A 14312-nucleotide genomic window follows, 5' to 3' on the forward strand; every position below is an offset into this window, starting at 1 on the left:
GGTTATTCCGGAGTGAGCAGAAGGTGGACATTAGTATGCCAATGTGTTTAGAGGCCAATTTCACCCTGCATGCCTCTGGAACAAAACCGCCCAAATAATTAGCATTTCAACAGAATATCACTTTTTTTACTGCTAGTTTCGGCCTATGTGTCCTGCCGCTGCTCCTATTTCACATTTTCTTGCCTGGATGCAAATAGTGTCAAATTGTCTTCAATGAGTTGGAATGAGCAGAACAATGCCCGTGGAGAACTTTTGGTGAGTTTGTTTTTTCTGTTTTGTTCACATATTGTACCTTCCAAATTTTTCTTCATATCTTAATGGATGTCTGGCACACACAGCGCACGAGAAATGAACAGAAGGTCATGGCTCTTCAATCCAGCTCTCACAGCATGGTACAAGGTATTAAGGTTTAATCGAACGTTTTAGAGAGATTAAATGTATTCACAGCCTTCTTCACATGTACAGTATATACATTGCACCCCTTTGGCAGTCTCCTGGGCTAACCGTTTTTATCACTGATTTGAGAGCAATGCAGATTTCTTATTGTTCTCATTGCTATCAGATGATAAGATTGCTTTGTACAATCATCTTTTTTATTGGTCTGTAACACTACAAGAACCTTTGGTGGTGTTAGTCTGCTTTTAGCTTGATGTGTGTGGGTGTTGTCATGCAAAATGTGGTCTTGGAATGTCCTTTGGCAGTCCGCCGTCTTGAAAATGTGTGTAAGTCGTGTTTTAATGAAGTTACGAGGCGGTGGAACAAAATTTTCAGGCAACAGTGATGATAGACTAGATTATTTTTGATGGTGCTAAATCCATCAAATTACCAGTTCTTGGTGTGAAGAGATGGGAAGTTGTCTCTTTTTTTTTACCATTAAACATTCAACATATTGATAAAGGAATGAATCAGACTTGTAAATGAAAAATAATTACAGAGGAGTACGTTATTGAGCTGAAATAATTTTGTACGCTTAACAGGCAAGACGCTTTCAATGTGTTTTTTTCCCCCAGTTACTGTACATATGATATTGGGATGTTTGGCAGGTGTTTTTTTCTTTTCTTGAATTTTGACCCTTCTCTCAATTTTCAAATTTGCTGGTTTCACAGTCTGACTCTTAAGGATAGGAACAGCCTCAACTGTATGCAAAATAACTAACTAACTAACTAACTAACTAACTAACTAACTAACTAACTAACTAACTAACTAACTAACTAACTAACTAACTAACTAACGAACTAACTAACTAACTACATAAATAAATAAGCAAAATCCATCCAAAGTCTAATGAAAAGTAATACATTTTGCGTGTTGCTATTTTATTGCTTTATCAATATACAGGGCATCACTTTTTTCACACTTCAATATGCAACACAGTACAGTAGAATAGATATTTACCTCCAGCATTCAATATTGAAACATGTAATAAAAATATAATTTTAATGAATTGTGTAGAGTGAATTTCTGGACAGCTTGTATAATTAATTACCAATTATTCAAATGCTAACATTATATACCCTCTTAAATTAATATTTTAAATGACGGCATTTGCAGACCAGCTAGAGAACAAGGGGAGTGGGAAAGGGAAAGTTGCAAAGCCAAGGTTGAAAATTGTTTCAGACAGCAAGACTGTCAACAATCCAGCCAAGTCATACACTGGGAAGTTCAACACCCCTTTGTCGTCCAGATAGCAAAAGCAGCCTCGTTTCCAGGACCCGATGATACCACATGCAGGCAATGCAAGACCTTTCCAGGGACCAAGGTAATCCTGCAGACCATCTCTTGAGCAAAAACATTCTGTTGGTAAAGAGCTGTCACAGACCTCATTCAAAAACAGCAGAATTCTAGAACAATCAGTAATTTCAGAAGCATTGTGGGACTGGCTGTCACTGAATAAAAACATCTCCATCATGACCAAGAGGATGACCAATGACCCTATAAGCAATGGCTTCATGGATCCAACTGCCATAGGGCGTACCAGGCTTTCTTGGGCTTGTGAAGTACTCGGCCATACTACGGGAAACCATATAGAAGACAAAGCAAGAGCGTGACCTTGTTTGACTGGACCTTCCCAATGAATATGGATCACTCTCTCACCAGCTCATTAACTTTGCCTGGGAGGTCTTCTACATCCCAGACATCAAAGACCTTAGCCAAGTACTTTGCAGACCATCAGGAATTTACAACATGCTGGCATCAACTCGAGGTAGGTATTGCCATGGGAGTCTCTATCTTTCCCATTCTGTTCATAACAGCCTTTGAGAATATTCTCATCGAGGCACGAAAGGAGTGGAACAGTCATCAGAACAAAGGCTTCCAGCGGTCAGAGGCCATAGGGATGACATCACCACATCCTTCAGAGAGCAGCATTAACAACAAGACTGCTGTATACGTATGTATGATGAGCATGCGGGTTGGGCAAGGAAGATTAAGCCAAAGTCACAGAACCGTCTCTCAGAAAGGGAGTCTGAAGTAGCCACTCAATGTAGATTGCAGGAGAAGAGATACCGTTGCTTTCGAGAAAACCTGTCCATAACCTGAGTCAAACCTAATCAGCAAAGCTCTATAATAAGCAGGTGAAAGAGACTGTAGGAATCAGTTCTCAGGTGGCCTGGCAAGGATCAGAGCCAGCCTGCAGGCAAGTACAGTTTGCAGTACTATCAGCACGTATCAATTGGTAATGTGTCTGAACAAGTCATGTGAAGCTCAACAAGGTCCACTCGTGAGAGCAAGCAAGCAAGGAAGGCCAAATAAACATGGCGGAGGACAATAGCGAAAGAGCTCCAGAAGCACCATCAGAGCTGGTGGACCATAGTAAAGATCGCCAAGGACAGATGCAAGTGGACAACCTTTATTGCTGCTCTATGCACCAGCCGGCGTAATGGGGATAAATAAATAAGTAAGGGCAGCAGGCTCCTGCATTCTGACAGGAAGAAGATGGTAAACCCAGAAAGTCGTCCACTTGCCAATCAGTAGCCTGACACATTGAGAGGAAGTTGGCAATGTTTAAGAGGACCGAGCAGTTCTTATTCTGTGTGGGCAATTTTTTTCTGTTCAAAGACAGACTGAAATTCCTGCTATCACCTTGTCACTAGGAGATTAAGTCCAGTTGATGACCCCTTAGGGACCCCTGAGGTGGTTAGGTAGGTCCTGCTTTGTATAGGTGGGCTGGGAAAACTTCCTGGCAGTAAGACTATATTTAGCCTGTGTTTCAACTAGGAGTTGGTTTGATTAATAAAATGCTCTGACTCAGAACTATAGCCAACTAAATGACATAATCGACTGCAAATCGTGAACTGTTTACTTTGGCAGCCAGACTCTGCATTTTTTAATGTTAACTGAGTCATGAGATCATTGTCAATGATTATGCTGTCTTCCATGGAATTGGATCTTTCCTTTTTGAACACTCATATACGAGAAGTCTCTCACACTCTGCCATTACTGTTCAGCCCATCTTTGAAAATGAAATTAATCAACCAAAACCCCCATTTAATCGGAAAAAAGAATCGTTGAGACAAGTACCTTCTTTTCAAGCGTGATGTGGCCAAGTAAACGGTAAGGGTATTATAATATTGAACTTTTGGGTCGACTCTGCATTGAACTATGTATACAGCCAACGTACTGCGGGATTTCGGTACTTTTCCACAGATCCATTTCCAGTCCATCGTGTATGTGCCTGTGCAAGCTGGTAAAAAGCCCTCCGTCCATGAGGTCATGTCCAATTGCTGTTGTGCTTGGGCCGCTCATGCTCTTGCGTTGCCTGTTGTAACTGTAGGGACGGGTCGGTGCATAGTTACCAGGTCCGCATGTCATTGGTCACGTTGGGAGTGGTAAATTAAGGTTTTCATTTGCTTGTTGCAAAAGTGCAGCCGCTATTTTGGACATTTTTGCTCCAAAACCCAAGAGAGATCAGGATCTTGCTTGTTTTTTTGTCTCCGATATATTTAACTGTACACAGCTGGCTTTGAGTTTCATAGTAAGGTTTAAAACTAGGGTTGAGGTTTCAAACTGCGGTTAGGCTTTCAAAGTAGGATTTCAAATTAAAGTTAGGGTTTCACACTAGGGTTAGGTTTTGGGGCTAATGATTGGGGTAAGGGGTGAGGGTTAGGGGTTCAGGTAAGGGGTGAGGGGTTAGGGTTAAGGTTGGGTTAGGAATTAGGTTTGCGTGAGGGTATTAGTTTCATTGTAGGGTTTCAAACTGAAGTCAGCATTTCGAACTCGGGTTGGGGTTTCACAGAAGGGCTTAAAACTAGTGTTAAGGTTTCAAACTAGGGTAAAGGTTAGGGACTAGCGGTTAGGAGTTAGGGTTAGAAAGGGTTGAGGTTAGGCTTAAATCACTTGATTAATTAATTAAATGAATTCCAACTTTAAAAAAATGCTGCTGAAAAACAAACTAAAGCAATATTTACACAGAAAAAAAGTGTTAAAAACGAACAAATACAAACAAAGGTGTACTGAAGCGATACCAAAAATTGTGGCGCAAAAACAGAGGTACTGACTGTACTGTGGGTTGTCTGTATCGTTGCAACCCGAGTAAGCAGAGAATATTCAAGCACTTTTGAACGCTGATAATGACAGGATCACAATGATAGAAACAAAATGTGGCCATCAAGTTAAAGACGATTGTTGCCATCTCTGTTTTCTGGGGCTCATCTAATATTTGAAGTCTATAGATTGACATCATGACTGGTTTTCATGACCAAAAATGTAATGATAACTGCGGTGAATAACTACACAATAAACAGTTTTTATTATTTTGGGTGGGGAAAGAAAAACTTTATCTCACCTAATCTGAAAAAGGTCACAATAATATGAGTGTCTGATCTGTAATGGTGCACTCTAAACTTTCTAAATCCAGCAGGGGAATAGCACTTATGGAAGCAGCCTTCCAAGGTTTGAGGAAAAAGCATTAAAGTCCATATCAAAGGAGAAGTGCATTTCAATTATTTATCAAGTGAGGAAAAAGGTAAGGGTCAGCTTGATGCTATTGCAAAGAGCGACAGGAAGGGAGACGCAAGTAAAATTAAAAAAATATACAATTAATAAATGACGTTGTTGATGTTTTACTTTTGTTTGTTTAACAACACAGTCCTGCCAAAAGCATTAGTGTGTCGGCTTATGTATCCAGATTTAAATCAGATTACTCCCCCTGACCTGTAAAAGTTGTGGGCTGCAAAGAACCAGCAGCATTGGTGCAATTGTTTATTTGTGGTGAAAGGTCAGCTGCTGCAATGTCTACGGGATTTTACTCAATTTTCAAACATGAAAGCATCCGGGCAATTGTTGTCAAATGTGATTGCACCCGCCTTCATGTATTATAATTTACCATGCTTTCTTTTTTTGTAGAGTACAACTTCCAAAAATGACATTTTTTTTCCATGAAATTGGTTGGTGGAGCATTCACAAATACATTGTTCTCCAAGATTTCACATAATTAGTTATTGTCATCCCTTTTTTGTCAGGCTTGTTCTTCCACATTTGTTATCCGATTCTCACCATTCAACATATTACAAGAATTCACAGCATCACAACAATCACAGCTCTCCCAAAATTCCAAATTTTCCCAAAATATTCCTTATTCATTCTCAACAAAAGATTCACATCTTTCCTCGTCAAAATTCAACATTTTCAGCTCACATTCAGGATACAATTTTCAACAGTCTCACAAATCCCAGGTAGCAAAAAAAAAATCTACATTTTCCCCAAGTATATTGCATGTTTGTAACCAATATACAGCGCTTCAAATCTGTTCAACAACATTCCACAATATTCCATATTTTTTCATTCAGCATTCACACACAATTACTCCGGAAATTGCATTTTCCTTCGTTCTAAAATGATAAATACATTTCCCGACAGGAAATACTCTACAATGAATGAATCACATTTAAACTCAAATCAATGCCAAAAACCCCAAATGTTGTAGATAATCTTAAATAATTCTTTTCATTCAGACAGACGTGAGGCCATCAGCATTTGACAGCTTCGGCTTTGAGGTTTTCGTAAGCACATCATTCCAACGTCCAAGTCTCGCAATTCATGTTATTCGTGACAAGTTTCTCAAAACAGGTTCTGTTCTGGACAAACACCAAAGCTTGATTCAGCGGATGCGTCAGAGAGTTATTGACACAATTGCACTTTTAACGCTTTCCTGAAAAATGCATAACAAAGAGGGGAAGTGTTTGCGAAACAATATTGTCAACAAGTGACATTACTAATTATTAAAGTGTTTTATTTATTTACATTTATTTTTGTTATTGCTGCTCTGACTTTAAAAGGCAGTGCTCTTTATTCAATGCTCGCTTTGTCGGTTCTATGTTTATCTTCCTTCATTTCCTTTTTCTGTGTTAGGAATAGCATCACATAAAAAATCCCTCTCAACATTTTGTACCACCTTTGGAGCATTCATCTTTGGATTTTCCATTGTCCTGGGTAGGCTGCCATGGTTTCCTTCACTGCGCGTTCATATGATCCAACTGAGCGTTCATCTGTTGCATGGATGTGGGAAAATGAGTGACCGACTCACTGAACCATGAACATGTCTAGTGTTGTCTGTGCAGGTGTGTTTCAGAACCTCAATACGTTTCTATGCGAAACCCTGCGGAGGATTGCATCCAAGCAAGCTGACATACGACTCCTCCTCTCCCTGCTTGTGCCGGCAACACATTCTCCCACCTGCAAAGTCTCCATCTGCTCACCCCACCCAACAGAGCTCCACAGCCAAACACGCTCACTACTAAAGCCTTTCACTTGGCTGAAACTGTCCTCTAAACACGAGATTATTCTTTCCAAATTACACCCTGACTCTGTTTGGCTTTGTTTCACAACCTTTCAAGGTGGTGGTTTGTGATGCATTCAGGTGGTGCGACATTGCAAAAGAGGACGAGTGAAAGCTTTTGTACACTTCGGCGTTATTTACGTGTGTGTGTGTGTGTGTGTGTGTGTGTGTGTGTGTGTGTGCGTGCGTGTGTGTGTGTGCGTGCGTGTGTGTGTGTGCCCTCCAGACCAAAACACCTTGTTGACAATCCCACAATAAAGAAAATGTGTAGTAAAAAGCAGAGGCTGGACCCCAACAACCTCTAGAAGGAAGATATATGGGACCTCCAGGAAGTGAATCGTGCAGAGGTGATGGAGGGATGAGGGCACTTTAAATCCCATTACTACGTGATCAAAAGTCATTCCTCTTTCCACATTATGCAGTGAGGCTAGAGTTGTCGCTTATGAAGGGGGAACTTGAACTCCTGAGAGGTTCAGTATTGGCAGGTAACAATGCAGATACTGAGAGGTGTGCATATTTCTCTTCATTAATAGATCAATAATGCAAGGGAATCATATGAATAATTTTCTCCCTAATGGATATTGCATGCTGAGAAAGGATTCCCAGTTCCACTTTTTAAAAATTTAGCGTGTGAAATGGTGCATCCCTATGTGACAAAGTGAATTTTTTCGGGGCTAGAGGAGAGTTGCACAAATGCATCAGAAAGCGTCGAGAAAAGGGAATGAGAGTGGAAAAGGAGAGAAAAGAGACCAAGGCCAAGACATTAACCACTGAGCTGGAAAGGATTGGAAGAGAAACTACTCTGTCAGTCCTCGACTCAGCTTGTAACCACAATATATTTTGCATTGAATGATGAGATTATTGCCAGTCAGATAGATTGGTGGTGGGAGTCAGATGCCGTCGACGTATTTTGACTGATAAACAAAAAAAAAGTGATCATCGATATATTAACATTGCACAGATTCTATTATCAATTGCTTGCTTTTGAGTAAAACATACATTGAATTTATTAAAAAATCTATTAGATCACCATAATAGCATACTTTTCCAGTCTAATACCATTTAAAAACCACAAAAACGTATTATTTCGGTTGCAACAAAAAAAACATTTAAGCTTGTCATTAGATCATACAGTGACAAATCGATTAAATCAGATTTGTTTTGATTCTGTGGTGAAATGTGGCATGAGACGTGTGTTTTTGCTGTGATCAGGTCTTAAGACTAACTTTCATTGTTATTCACAATCCGGGATACATTTTTTGAAGTGTGTATGAATGGTGAATAATGCATGACTCCAGATATCGAGTACATTCACCATTTTAGGTTTGTTTGACTGGTGGCAGTCACTGATGGTGTTTACCAGCTCGACTTCCAGGCATGGTAGCATGGGATGATGTTTCTACTCATGTGGTTGTTTTTTTCCCCCCCCAAAACCTACACTGTGCCCCTCCCCATACTTTGAGATGTTTTTTTTTCCTTCTTTGTTTTTCAGAAAATCAGGACACAGTGTGATAACTTTATTTTTGTCTTCCTCTGTTGGTCATTGTTTTTTATGTCTCTTGGACATGTAACTGTGAAGTGAATTTTTTTTCTCTGTTCTCCTGAATGTTCAATGACAATAAATTTGATTTCATTCCATGAGTTCCCACTCAGTGATGGTGTGGGTTTGAGTGTGAATGTTTGTCTATCTCGATATGTGTTTTGTGATTGGCTTGTGATCAGATTAGGGTGTACTCCGCCTCTTAGTCAATTGAGCTAAGCTTTGGCTCATCCATGACACTAATGAGGATAAGCAGAATAGAATGTGGATGGGTATATGTTAAAAAGATGAAAATGTGATTAAAATCAATGAACATATAGTGTCAGAGTCAAAATTGGTTTTCCAATCTGTCTGTGTACACAATATTTCATTCTTCATTCTGTTTGTTATCAAACGTGGCATACCATAGATTGCACAGATAACCTGTCATTGTCAGTGGGGGCGGGAAAGAGTGTGACAAGCTATTGAAATTTAAACCAGCATAGTAGCACACCTAATAATATATCTGTCACAGTGGTGTTGTTGAAAAAGTTCAAAAATCACAATAAATTGTGTCAAGGCATTTCATAACCTTCAGCGATACATCTGCGAAGATCTGCGAGGCGAACCTGCACTTGCACATGACAGTTTATAGTTACAAAGACGCGGTGGAAAACACATTTGACTGCTTTTAGACGTTCTCCTGCCTCTGTGACGCTACCTGCATCTCCGAGCATGACATGCAATATGCATATGTTATCAAAGTAAAAAAAAACGGCCATGAAACTTTAATGAAGAGTAGAAGAAAAGACGAGAAGCTGATCTGCTGGCGGCGATGTGGAATTGTTTTAGTGAGGCGTGACGGACAAGAATCAAGAAACCTGGGAAAGGAATAACAATCGCTACAGGCATTTGCATTTCACATGCGTGAGGAGCAACCAGCGCAATTACACATAACAGACACGGCCGCTATCAACAAAGCGCATTTTCATACTTTAAAAGAGCAGCCTGGCCCGGGGACACGGCAGCTCAGGTGGCAAGCAGAGTTAATTTCACCATTTGGGAGAGGTTGTAAGCCTTCCATGGTCAGCAGCTAAATGTTACTTTCCCATCACTGCCTACTCTGACATGTTGTCCTTGGACTATATCGCCTCATCTTATTTCAAATGCGGCACACTCACCCCCTAGGGAGCTCCCGCTTAAACAACACAGTGCAACAACAATCAGGAAAACAAGTGCTGTCGGCTAGCCAAGTTTGACCCTGCCCACCTTTATGCGACCAATTGAGAAGGGAGATTTGCCCCCTGAGTTACCTTCACACACAGCCGGCATTAGCCGGCACCAGTGCTAGAGTTGCTAGGCAACAGAAGACACTTGCTGCTGCAGACTGTAATGATTCTTTGATTCCAGGAAAGCGCTTATAATACCTTACAGCGGGTGTTTTCTCTACAACTGCCTCCAAATGGTCATAGTAATTACAGCTAATGTAATATTGTAAGACTGCAATCATTCGACTCCACATTAAACAAGTCTTAAGTTTAGTGTTTATGCACAGTTATAATTGGAGTTAATTTAGTCAATGAGAAAAGAGATGAAAACAAGCAAACAACCGGGCAGAGGGGAATTCATCTTAAAGAAGACAGTCAACTTATTTGGCATTAAACCTTCTCGGTTGTCTGCTGCTGTCAGGTCCACCCTGCAATTTCTGCAAATGAGAATTTGTCCTCAGTTGCCTCACCTGGATGAATAAAGCTCAAATAAAGAATCCAAAACAGCTTTTTAGCATATTCATTTGCACATCTCTATTTATGGTTACTATGACTGATTTATACAATAATGCATTTTGACCATTTATGGAAACGGGCTAAATGTGTGTAGAATTTCAATTTCTCTGCAGTGTTTTTCTGAGTATACTGTTGTGACACCAACCAGTGACCCCAACTTCAGGCAACAAAAGTTGATTCTCATTCTGATGAATGTTCATCTAGTTATTAATACAAGATTATATGGATAGCCTGAGAGACGAACTGATTATCATTTTCTATATGCAGCCTGTGCTATTAACGCTCACAGGAAATTAAAGGAGTCAGAGGTCATGCAGCGGGTGACCCAAAGATGCTTTGAGGTAATGAAGGCAAACCAACTGTAAGTGGAGGGGTGTGTGTTTGTGTGTGTGTGTGTGCTTGTGTATGATGTGATGAGCTTGGATTATCAAATTCATGACTGAGGAAACTCATAAATATGCATTGTCATTATCTCGTGTTGCATCCCACTCACTGAATCTATCACGAAGATTAATGAGTCTTATTCACTCAGTCATTCATGATTTGCGGAACTGGGCCATTTCAAACGTGAGCAGACATTGCCACCTTCTGACCATTAGCTGTATGCTGAAAATGGTAACCGTTTTGACAGATGTTTGGAGTCTACTGTACAAGATGCAGTCCCATTTATTTTACATTCAACTAATTAAAAATAAATCACAGTCTACATGTAGATCAACATATTGTTGGTGAATTAAAATGTTTTTTTTTGCAGGGGGCGTCACTGAATTTGTTTTTTCTGGAACACTTTACCCACCAGGTGTCAGTACATGACCGTATAGCTTATGCTTCAGATTACCTGTACTGTACTGCGCTTCAAAACTATGATTCATGATTATCATCATTATTATTATTTAAACATAATTTAACAAAAAGGTCTTTTACTTTCTATAGTACATGACACAGGTGTCAAACTCTAGGCCCGGGGGCCAGATAGGCCCCGCCACATCATTTTATGTGGCCCGCGAAGACAAATTGTGCATCAAATTCGTGTATCATTACTAGAATTGCAGATTGTCTTCACTTTTAATAATATCTTTTTTTTTTAAATATTTGACCAGTTTTCACTCGTCTAATTTGAAAACGAGTTATTTGTCAGTTTGTTTTGTAGCTTTTACTGTACATAATATGAGGTGCTCATAAATTTATTTGGGTTGACAGTCATAATGGCCCTCCGAAATAAGGTATGACTACAATGCGGCCAGCGAATAAATTGAGTTTGACACCCCTGGTATATGACATTCAAATTGCTTAAACTGATACGTCTTCATTGACCTTGTGGCACAAAAAAGATGCATTGGCTCCACCTGAGTGAGACATGAGCAGGTCATATGATATTCATCAAATATTAGGCTTAATTAATTCTGGGTTAAATCCAATCAATTACTTTGGGATATACACACCATTACACAACTGTGTCTCATGCTACTAGGGTGGAAATAGTCTTAATGAGAATGGAAAACATATTTGTTTGCTTGATTAAGCGCTCGAATAATCTGATATTACCTTTAATTAATGATGACACTGGCCTTGCTCAAAACCAAATCATCAATACAGTTTAAATGATGAGGACCTGTGTCTACTGTTTTGCACAAAGTGCATCTCATCTGCGAATAAATGAGTGGACAGGCTCTCTGCAGACGAAGGCTATTAAGAAAAGCTTTTTATTTGGCTGTCTTCATTTGGCTTCTTTCACAGTTCATTTATTTGTTTGTTTCAGAGAGTTCTCGAGCCGGTCTGAGCACTCTCCCACTGTAATTACTCTGACCGGGCTTATCTAATGCATCAGGGGCCACGGTGTTCGCCACATTTCTTATGATTCAGTCTATTTGGTTTGAGTTTTATTGACACATAAAGCATTTTCCAAAATCATACAATGCCACTTTTGTATGCATTGTTTGAATTTTTGATATCTTGGGAGGACCACGTGCCTTTTCTAAAAATCTTATGCTAATGCTCCATATACTGTGTAAATAAATTAAACTAACACTAAAACTAACAGAACCAAACTAAAATGATGTATTTTCCCCAAAGGTAAAATCAAAAGTCCTTGAAGGACATTTACACCTCCCATCTCACCCGCACGGCGACCAAGATTGTGAGTGATGTGAGTCACCCCGCTCACTCTTTGTTTGATCTTCTGCCCTCTGGGAGGCGGTACAGGAGCCTGCGCTCCCGTACCACCAGACTCTCCAACAGCTTCATACTCCAGGCTGTTAGGATCCTGAACTCGCTCCCCCTTTCAGCGTAGCGTCCTGTTCTTTGCGCTGTGCTTACTGTCTGCTGTATGCATGCTGGCTCAGTTTTGCTCCTCTTATTTATTGGGTTATTGGTTTATTATTTATTCATCGCTCATTTTATTTATATTGTTATTTTTTGTGTATTATTTATTGTTTGTGCCTTCTTGTTTCTATTTTGTGTCGTCTACTTGTATGTCTCGTCACCGTGGGATAGAGGAAACGGAATTTCGGTTTCTTTGTGTGTCTTGACATATGAAGGGATTGACAATAAAGCTGACTTTGACTTTGACTTTGAAAAGAAGCTGCTCTTACCACAAATTAAAAGTCATTGAATCTGAAAAACAAAATGAAGTAACTCAAAGGATATATGAAATATTACACTCCTGGAATCGGAAAGGAAGGAGATAAATATTGAACTTTAAGCCACGTTGATTTACTTGCTCTGTACTTGACCTTGTACTTGAACACAACCAGCACCCAATCAGTCTGAAAGGACCCTCGCCACGTTCATTCAGAGAAGGTTATGAGAAGCGTGCGTACGAGTCCAGATCAATCACCGTTGGTGTGGAAGAAGAACCATTGCCTTCACTTTCTTTTGCTCGCTCCTAAAAGGCGAGGGACAGGCAGATGGTGATGGCTTCTGTAACTGAAGCGTGTTGAGAATCAGAGGTGCTTAACGGAGCAGTTTAATGTGAACAGACTGTAGGGACAGGGGAAGAAGGAGATGGAGACAGGCAGTGAGCACTGGAGGCGAGGCAGACAATACAGCGGGAAGGCTGTCAGTCAGTCAGTCAGTCGTGAGAAGAGATCGGCCCCAAGGTGACAACTTCTTCCGTGAGATGGTTTTCCATTGAGGATAACGCTGCTTGGCTGGTTTCACTCGAAGCAATTTATAGCAGCGATACACAGCCTTGCAAAATGTCCAATTATTTTCTGCGGCAAATGTTACAGTGCCAAGGTTTTAAATTGACACTTTATGTTGTTCTCTACTTCCCACAGAAAACGTGCAACAATGGTAAAAAGCAGCAAGGAGACATTCAAAACATACACGTGTATACAATCACACTTGTCTAATAATAATAATAATAATAATATATTTAGTATCTAATATCTGTAGTCATATTTATGAATTAATGGTTAGGTTTAGCAAAACCTGGACAACCTGGCTGCGGAACAGCGGACGAACTCTACACCCTTGCCAGAGTCCTCGACGTAGCACGAGAGTTTCTTTGCACTCTTAGTAGCACACTCGGTCCGGTTAAGACATATTATGGTAGCATATCGACATTTGATAGGCAACGCCACTCCCCTATTGTGGGTGTGGCTAAGGAACTGTGGACACATTAACCTGCTTCCGAATCTGTATGTAGCTGACGAGGATCCACATCCTTCATTGCGCCCCCCCCCCTCGAAAACCCAAAGAAATAATCAGCCCTTCAATGCTTTGTTAACTGAGATCTTAGAAGCTACACTAATACAAGAACTCCATTTAAGTATTTTTTCCTGAAATCCAAATTGTGAGATCACAAGGGAGAGGCTGGGGGTAACTTTAGAAGATCCACTGTAGTTTTTGGATCAGAATTAAAATCAACTGATGTGTCTTTTGTGCAATTTGTTCCAGTAAAGCTTTCCCTCCACACACACTGTGATCATGTGTTTTTATCTTCTGTCCCACTCTGAGTGCAATTGCCACAATGACTCAGTATGTCATTGGTTTTGTTGCTGTTGATTTCACTCTTGGCTGAAATGTTTAGAGCTCTCTGGAAACTGTGCACTTAAGGCAGAGTCACTGCCGCCCATTTCTCATTCGACCTTCAGTCTCTTTTCATCATCGTCTCTCCAGCCAGCCAGGCTTATAGGCCTGCCATGCAAATTTGTATGGATTCGGGCCCTAGAGTGCTTGCGTGCGTGGGCTGGCTGTGGAAAAAGCCAAGGACAAATGCAGGTATACGAAA

This window comes from Syngnathus acus, chromosome 10, assembly GCF_901709675.1.
Source record: "Syngnathus acus chromosome 10, fSynAcu1.2, whole genome shotgun sequence".
NCBI classification, from domain to species: domain Eukaryota; kingdom Metazoa; phylum Chordata; class Actinopteri; order Syngnathiformes; family Syngnathidae; genus Syngnathus; species Syngnathus acus.